The following is an 8664-nucleotide window of genomic DNA, read 5'->3' as shown; positions in this document are numbered from 1 at the left end:
ACAATGGTGGTGCCGTGGAAGATGAAGCTAATGGCCGTAGCTTGAGAGATTACATTCTCCCTACTCTAACGGGAGTGCAGTCATGTATCAGGCCACCGGCAGTGGATGCGAATAACTTTGAGATCAAACCTTCCATACTTCAAATGGTGCAGTCTTCAGTTCAGTTTGGTGGCCTCCCTTCTGTAGATTTTAATCTGCATCTCTCAAACTTCATGGAACTTTGTGAAACTTTTAAAGTTAATGGAGTTAGTGATGATGCCATTCGACTGAGACTGTTGCCATTCTCGCTCAGAGAACGAGCCAAGAGTTGGTTAAACTCCTTGCCACCCAACTCTATTGCCACCTGGAATGATTTGGCAACGAAATTTTTGTCAAAGTTCTTTCCAGCAAAGTCTGTCAAGCTGCGAGGAGAAATCAACAACTTCTACCAACAAGATAATGAATCTCTCCATGAGTCTTGGGAGAGGTTTAAAGATCTGATCAGAAAGTGCCCTCATCATGGTATAGAGAAGTGGATGCTGGTCCACAATTTTTACAACGTGTTGGTTGGTAACACTAGAACTCTGATAGATGCAGCAGCTGGTGGAGCTTTTATGAGAAAGAGTGCTAATGAGGCTTACGATCTATTGGAGGAGATGGCTCTAAATAATCAGCAGTGGCCAACCAAAAGGAGTCAAACTAAGAAAGTAGCTGGTGTGCTAGAGGTTGATGCCATCACGAAGTTGACAGCTCAGGTTGAGGCCTTGACAAAGCTAATTGCAGGGCAAGCTAAACAAGCCCAAGTTGTTTGTGAGATATGTGGAGGAAATCATCACTTTTCAGAGTGTCAAGCAGATGTTGATGATTTGCCAATGGATGAAGCAAAAGCCATTGGAAATTTTTCGCAGAACAACAACAACAATTATGGGTTCAACCAAGGTGGTAACCGAAGAAACAGTGGGTTCTATCAGCAACGAAATCAGAACCAGACACAGAACCAACAGTTTAATCAGCAACAAGCCTCTGGTGGAAATTCTGGTTTGCAGACAGATTTACTGCTACAATTCATGACTGAAACTAGATCGTCCATTAAAGACTTGTAGACTCAAATGGGCCAACTAGCAACTCAGGTAGCAACCCGTCCTCAAGGAAATTTGCCTAGTACAACTGAAGTTAATCCTAAGGAAAACTGCAATGCAATTACCCTGAGGAGCGGTAAGAAGTATGATGGGCCTTAATTGACACAACCAGTTGATGTAAACAAGGAGATTAAAGTTCAACCAGTGCCAACCCCAACACCAACAGTAGAGAAGGCTACTGATAGCCCAGCACCACCACAACAGTCTCCACCAATCAGTATTGATCATCATGTGAAAATACCCTATCCTCAGAGACTCGGAAAGACAAATCTAGACAAGCAGTTCACAAAATTTCTAGAGGTCTTCAAAAGACTACACATCAACATTCCTTTTGCTGAAGCCTTGGAACAAATGCCCCGTTATGTGAACTTCATGAAGGAGATATTGTCTAAGAAGAGAAAATTGGAGGACTATGAAACAATGGCATTAACTGAGGAGTGTAGTGCCATTTTGCAAAAGAAACTACCGCCCAAGCTTAAAGATCTGGGTAGTTTCAATATTCCATGGTCTATAGGGGTTCGGTGGAAACTAAAGCTCTGTGTGATCTAGGAGCAAGCATTAATCTAATGCCATTGTCTGTCTTCAAAAGGCTAGGATTGGGAAAAGCAAAGCCTACAACAGTGACTTTACAATTGGCAGATCGTTCTTTGACTCATTCTCGTGGGATAATTGAAGATGTACTGGTGAAGGTTTGTAAGTTTATCTTCCCTGCTGATTTCCTAATTCTTGATATGGAGGAAGATTCAACCATTCCCATTATTTTGGGAAGACCATTCTTAGCCACAGGCCGAGCATTAATGGATGTTGAAAAGGGGGAGTTAAAGTTGCGAGTGCAAGATGAAGAGGTCAGTTTTCATGTTTTTGCCCCAACCGACATTCCTACCTGTCGCAAGATTGAGATGGTGAAGGGTTCTTCTACAAAAGCTGATAAGAAGAAAGCAAAGCCTAAAGAGCGACTTCAAACGATTCGGTGACGTTGGAAAAGATTGGTGTCTGGTAATTTTGAAAGTGAACTTATTCTTGTGCAAAACTCTGAAATTAGCAACATGGGAGGTCAATTTGATCAAGCCAAGTCCGCCATGATTCTGGCGCCACTATGAAGAACTCGGTCAACGTCCGGCTATATGAAGATAAAGACAATGCTCTTGGGAGGCAACCCAAGTGTTTTCTTTAATTTTTAAGACTTTTTAATTATGTTTTTAGTTTATGCTTTAGTATTTTTTAGTATTTTCAATTTTTAGCTAAGTACCAGACATTATTTTTTCGAGTTGAATCGTGAAAAACGTGAAAAAAAATAAAATAAAATAATTTTCGAGACTGGGAACCCAGTGGTCGCGACCACCATGTTCCTGGGTCGCGATCCTTTTTGGTAGTCGCGACCATGGTCGCGACCTCGGGTTTTACAGAAATGAGAAAAGTTGTATGTTCCAGAAGTCGTGACTTGGGCCTCTGGAAGTCGCGACCCTTTTTCCAAGTCGCGACCCTAGTCGCGACTTCCCCTTTTTCTAGAGATAACCTAAATTTCGAATTTAAGCTAGTCGCGACTAGCCTTGGGCCAAGTCGCGACTAGCTCAAGACTTTGTCTATAAATCCCAATTTTTTCCTCCCATCCAACCCTACACCAAAAATTCAAATCTCTTTTCTTCTCAGCCGACCCTAGCCTCTCCCATTCAAAAAATTCAAAATTTTCCTTCCTAAATCTTCAATCCTTTCATCTTTTCTTCAATCTCTCAAACCCAATCCATTCAAAAACCCAATTTCACTCATCAATCTACACATACCATCAAAAGCCATCCCAAAAATCACTCATAATACCCCAAATCCGAAAATACCAATATCTTCATCTTCAACCTCAAGCTTTCAAGAACATTCAACAATGGAGGTGGAGTAAAGCATTCTTTGGGTTTGTAAGTATCACTTCCTACAATCTTTAAGGAATTTGATTTATTTGTTATAGATTTTGGGTGGTAATAATTGTGTGTTGTGAAATTTTTTTTTGATATTGGGTTTATTAATATTATATTGTGGTGTTGAGTGTTTGGAACTATTATTTGAGTGATTTTGAATTTTTGGGACGTAGAAAATTAATGGGAGGTGCTGCCCAATTTTTTTTAGCATTATTTAGAAAAAAAAAAGAAAAATTAGAAAAAAAAATAATAAAAAGAAAAAAAATCCGAAAAAAAAGAGAAAGAAAAAAAATATTCTTTTATTGCTAGAGAAAAAAAAATGGCACCTAAAAGAACTAGGCATGTGGAGGAGGGTTCGTCATCAAACCCACCAACTACGGGTTTTGATAGAACCCGATTTGGTAATGAGGAGGCCCAGAACCGTTTCATGAGGCTGAAAAATAGGCTTACATTGAAGACCGGGGTATTGAATTCCCTGCAAATCCCTTGAGACGTCAACCACGGTTTGAGACAATTCGAGCCCAAATTGAGAGAATGAAGTGGGGGAGTTTTGTGGATGCTCGGGGCTGGGCTAATGTGACTATGGCCTGTGAATTTCTTGTCAATTGGCCCGACCGCCGAAATGGGGAAGTAAAGGTGCGTGGAAAGAAGGTTCCCGCTACTGCTGATGCTTTTAATGTGATGTTCTCTGTCCAAGATTACTCTAGGGAAGAGCAACGCCTCCGAATTATTGAGGAGGAAGAGCAGTTTGATATGGTGGATGTGGCTGAGACGGTGGGATTTCCAGGGTTGAGGTTCCACGATAACGATGGCACAGAGGGGTCGCCAAACATCCTATTCCGGTGTGAATTAAACTCAGTGGCCAAAACATGGATGTACTTCGTAAGTTCTCGGTTGGTGCCAATTAAGCACTTCTCCGATGTCCAAATGAATCGCCTGAAATATGTGTACGCCATTTTGAAGGGGTACAACATAAATATTGGACAAGTCATCCAGCATAGCATTGATCAAATTGTATAAGGAGCCACGGGAGGTGGTTTTGGTTTGGCGGGAGTTATAACAGAACTCTGCGGGGCATATGAAGTTCCCCAATTGGAGTATGACAACACGGTGTTGCCACTTTGCAAAATGGACATCGGATTTGTCAACAGGCTGAAAGAGCCACATCCTTATGGCCAGCCTCCACCTGATGCACCGCAAAGACGTAGGCGGCAACGAGAGCCTAGTGTTAAAGAAGAAGAGGAGCAGCCCCCACAATTGCTTGGGCCTATCGATCCAACGATGCAATACACTCATGCACAACTGAGGTATATAATTCAGCAGAATAGCCACATGCAAAACTATATGGTGCAGAGGAGTGTCCATGATGAGGGACAAGTTCAGCAACTTAACTCTCTCATCAACAGAATGAACATCGGGATTGATGACCCGAATTATTTGGCGCAACCTCCTCGGTTCTACCCATATGATCAGCCGCCACCGCCGAACCCTTTCTGAGAGGGTCTCAGGTAAGTCTCTTCTCTCTGCATTTTATTGGATACATTGGGGAAAATGTCATATTTAGTTTGGGGGGAGAGACTTAAAAATTTTAATTCTGCACTTTAATTTTCTGTTTTAGTCTTTATTTTAGTTAAGGAATGGCAATAAGCTAAAGGATAGTTGTATACTGCTGATTAGTGCAATGTGATCTAAAATTGTAAAACAACTGTGTGCTTGATTCTGTTAACTCTTTGGATTAAGTTGGATGCTTAGAAACCTGTGTATATCTGTAATTACTCAATCTGTGAAAATTGTTATAATTGTTTTACTATGGTTTGTGGTAAGATTGACAGGATAGCTTATAACTTGCATGTTTATTCTTTTGAGACGAAATCCTTGATAGTGTTCAATTGGAATATGACTTAGGCATTTGTTGGATAGTTTGAGCCTTTCAAGCCTACCGTAATAATGTGTATCCCTAGTTAACCTTTTGAGCCTAAACCTGTTATGTTTTTCACCCATTGACTCAAAAAATTGTAACCACACTATTAATTTTTTCTTCATCATGTTATCCATGATATCATAAGCTACATAATTAGTTTGGGGAAGGAGAAATATTTAGTGTGAGGAAATAGTGAGAGGGAGAAGAACTAGCAAGATTGAGAAGAGAAAAATGTGTAATTCAATGTCACTGAAAAAAAATAAAAAAATGAAATATGATGAAAAAAAAAACAATAAAAAGTTAAAATGTGTTTGGAAAAAAATTCAGTGATATTGGAAAAATCATAATAATAGAGATATCTTCTCTCAATCTTGGTAAAGGCGGGAACATTATGGGGTTTTTTTTTAAAAGAAAAGTAAGAAGCTTGTGGGTTCTGTTTGTGTGCTTATGATATCTTGAGCCAAAAATGTCTTTTGTCTATCCCTGAATATCTGAGCCATATCGCCTAAACCTTGAAAAGACCTAATGATTCCAAAGGATACTGTCAACACTAGTGGAGAAAGGTAAGCATGCAAGCTTATGAGTTATCGGGTTGTGGAACTGTTGGAAAGAGTAAAACTTTTATAATAATGTTTCACATATGAATAAATATTGTGGTTGTACATAGTGTTATGAATTGAGCATCTGAGTTAATTGTTAGAGTTAGTAGGATCGAAATTCTAGTTTATGCAAGGAAGAAAGCAGAGCATGAGTCAGCAGTGTAGTGATTACCTGATAGCGTAGTTAGTTTTTTTTACCTTACTTGGGGGCGAGTAAGAATCTAGTTTGGGGAAATTTTGTTAGGTATATTTAGCCTATGTTTCGGGTCAGTAAAGTTAGCATTTTCTAGTCTATTGGTGTCTTTCGGAGAAGTTTTACGCTTGATTTTCATTGTTTCAGGTTGTCGGGGTGTTAAAGTTCAAATTCAGTCAAATGGTGAAAAGACGGAACAAACTGGCAAAAAATTGGAAAAATCGGCTCCAGATGCGTCAGTAGTCGCGACCACCGTTGAGCCAGGTCGCGACCCTTTTTCATGGTCGCGACTCTGGTCGGGACTTCGAGATTCGACAGAAACTCGATTTTTCGAGTTTTGCCTATAGTCACGACCAGCTTAAAGGCTAGTCGCGACTAGGTACGGAAAATGCAGTTTTGACCTAATTTTGATTTTTCTCTCAATTGGAGGCACACCTCTCATCCCTATATAAGGAATACGACTCTAAAGGTCAACCTAAGCAGAAAAAGACCTATAAAGTTGATGAAGGTGTAGAGGAAGCTATCTTGAAGACCTGGAGCGATATCTCCTTCTAGTTTCTTCCTTTTATCCTTATTTCTTTCTTTTTATGTTTAGTTTTGTTTCAGAATTAATCATGGATGTTTTTACTGTTTTTATGAGCTAAATTTCCCATTAAGGGAGGATGATGAATGTTGTTTAAGTTTATGCCTAGTTAATAAATAATTGTCATTCCTTCATCTTGTTTGTGAATATTATCTACATTTGTGTTTAATTCCATGTGCAAGTTTGATCACCTTTTACATGTTTAATGATCTCAATTCGAAATCTGAAAAGTGAGAATTGAGAATGCTAAAATTGGATAGTCTAGGTTTTCATGTGAAACGAAAGTATTCACATAGCCTTAGTGACAAATAGATTATTGCTTAATGCTGATTTTATGTTGATTTAATTAAGAAGTTAATTAGAGAACATAAGATTTAGAACCTAAAAGATCTGAAAAGAGTTAGGTTAATTTATAATCTGTCATTCACATTAAGATAAGGATAGCAATTAGGTATTAACGTTGGTAACTTAACAACACGATTCACCTCCCTAATCTCTCATCCTGATTAATCGCCGTACATTCTTTTTAATTTTCTGAGTTATTTTCTTTAAATTGCAAAAATTATTGTTTTACCAAATAGAATCATAAGTGTGTAGTTTAGTAGTACTTAATCCAATTCCCTGTGGTTCGACCTCACTTGCGTGTGATACTACTTGATTGCGTATACTTGCGTAGTAATCATAAAATTTGTAACACTAACAAACATGCAAACCTTGGTTAACAGTTCTAGATTTTCTTAAGATTACGATTAGGTTATCCATGAATCTAGTAATGGTTTACACTAATTACCCAACCATTTCATCATTCTGAAATTTTCCTATCACTAGGGTATATCCCTAGAAGGACTTAGGCAATAACTAGTAACTAATTCTCAATATGCAAATCGAATTTCTGGGGAGGTAAGTTTGGATATAATTCAAAAATCAAGTTAATGATCTTTGAACTGCATATCTACCAAATATTTCTCCACCCCTATCAGTTCACAAGATCTTTAACCACTTACCTTAATGGTTTTCCACCATTGCTAGAAATTCATGAAATTTATCAAACATTTCAAATTTCTTTGCCTAAAGTAAAAATCTAGAGTGATCGTTTTAAGAACATAACGAAAACTCATATCCACCCCTGAATGTACATCCATCTGCGAATGAGATGATTATACTTTTTGTGGATATAGGCATATGACTCTTTGCAGAGAATGATCTTGTCAAAACTACTATGAACAAGATACGAATGCCATAGATTTATACAATATGTTGTTGTGGTCTTTCGATGACTTAGGTATAGTTACATTAAAGAGTTCTTAGAGAAGTCCAAGTGGATCCTGGTCACAGAATACTAAACTCATACTCCATACTTTAACTTATTACAGTTTAAATCCATTGATGGAAAGTGGATATTAAACACTTGTGAAAGTGTAACTGTATTGTATTCTGGAAATAGAAATATGAAATCTTTATTTGGAATCTAAAATTCAAAGTCAAAGACTTAAATTGATACCAAATATATATGAGTATTCTTCTCTCTTGGACCACGACTACTAATCTAACTTTAAGTCTAATTTGCCTAAGGAAGCATATACAAGTAGGAGATACTAAGATTGAGGATTATAACACTTTAGGATAGAATATCGGGAATATAATCATATTGGTCATTCAATTTCTGAAGAGATTTAGAATGACATATATGTGATTTATAAACCATTCATCCAATGATATATTATTTAAGCTAATTCGAAATGAATAAGCTAAGAGGAATAAGGATAATTTTGTATTTAAATAAGAATCCAACGATGCTTCGATTAGCGAGAGTCAAAGTTATTCTTATTTATACAATCTTCTTGTTTCATTTTGAAAATACTAGTCTAAGGTGTCATCAATTGATGAACAGTTAGGTGTTGCATTTACAATATTTATCTATCGAGATCTAACATTATTATGTTTGTTTAATGGATGACAATCCATTAGGGATTTGTCCCATTAAAACAACAAGGCTAGTTAGACCAACAATGAAGATTCGAAATTAAACTGCAAATAATAACAGAAAATAACATGGTTCAATATAAATTCACACACAATTCAGAAATTATTAGCATATAGGAAGTAGGAATGACAAGTGAAAATACTAAAACATACAATCCTAAATAATCTCCAAGGTCTTCAACAATACTGATATCAGTGTCCCGTTTAGGCGAGAGTCAAAGATACCTATCATTGAATAGAGTTGTCACCTCATCTAAAATGATAAACATTCTAGCAACCTTTTATTCGATCAAGATCAGAATATAGCGTTGTCCCGTTTAGGCGAGAGTTAAGACAATTCTATCTTATGAGCTTCCACCA

General features: G+C 37.6%; 1 non-coding gene across 1 annotated transcript; it reads right to left on the bottom strand.

Moving 5' to 3' along the window:
- Nucleotides 1–398: 398 nt before the first annotated feature.
- LOC115708391 (small nucleolar RNA R71) lies at nucleotides 399–505 on the bottom strand. Its single transcript, XR_004009892.2, has one exon. It is a non-coding gene; the product is annotated as a small nucleolar RNA R71 (small nucleolar RNA).
- Nucleotides 506–8664: the final 8159 nt, after the last annotated feature.

Source organism: Cannabis sativa, chromosome 1 (genome assembly GCF_029168945.1).
Source record: "Cannabis sativa cultivar Pink pepper isolate KNU-18-1 chromosome 1, ASM2916894v1, whole genome shotgun sequence".
NCBI classification, from domain to species: Eukaryota; Viridiplantae; Streptophyta; class Magnoliopsida; order Rosales; family Cannabaceae; genus Cannabis; species Cannabis sativa.
Note: the sequence above shows the minus strand (reverse complement) of the source record. Positions and strands in the feature narration are given on the sequence as shown.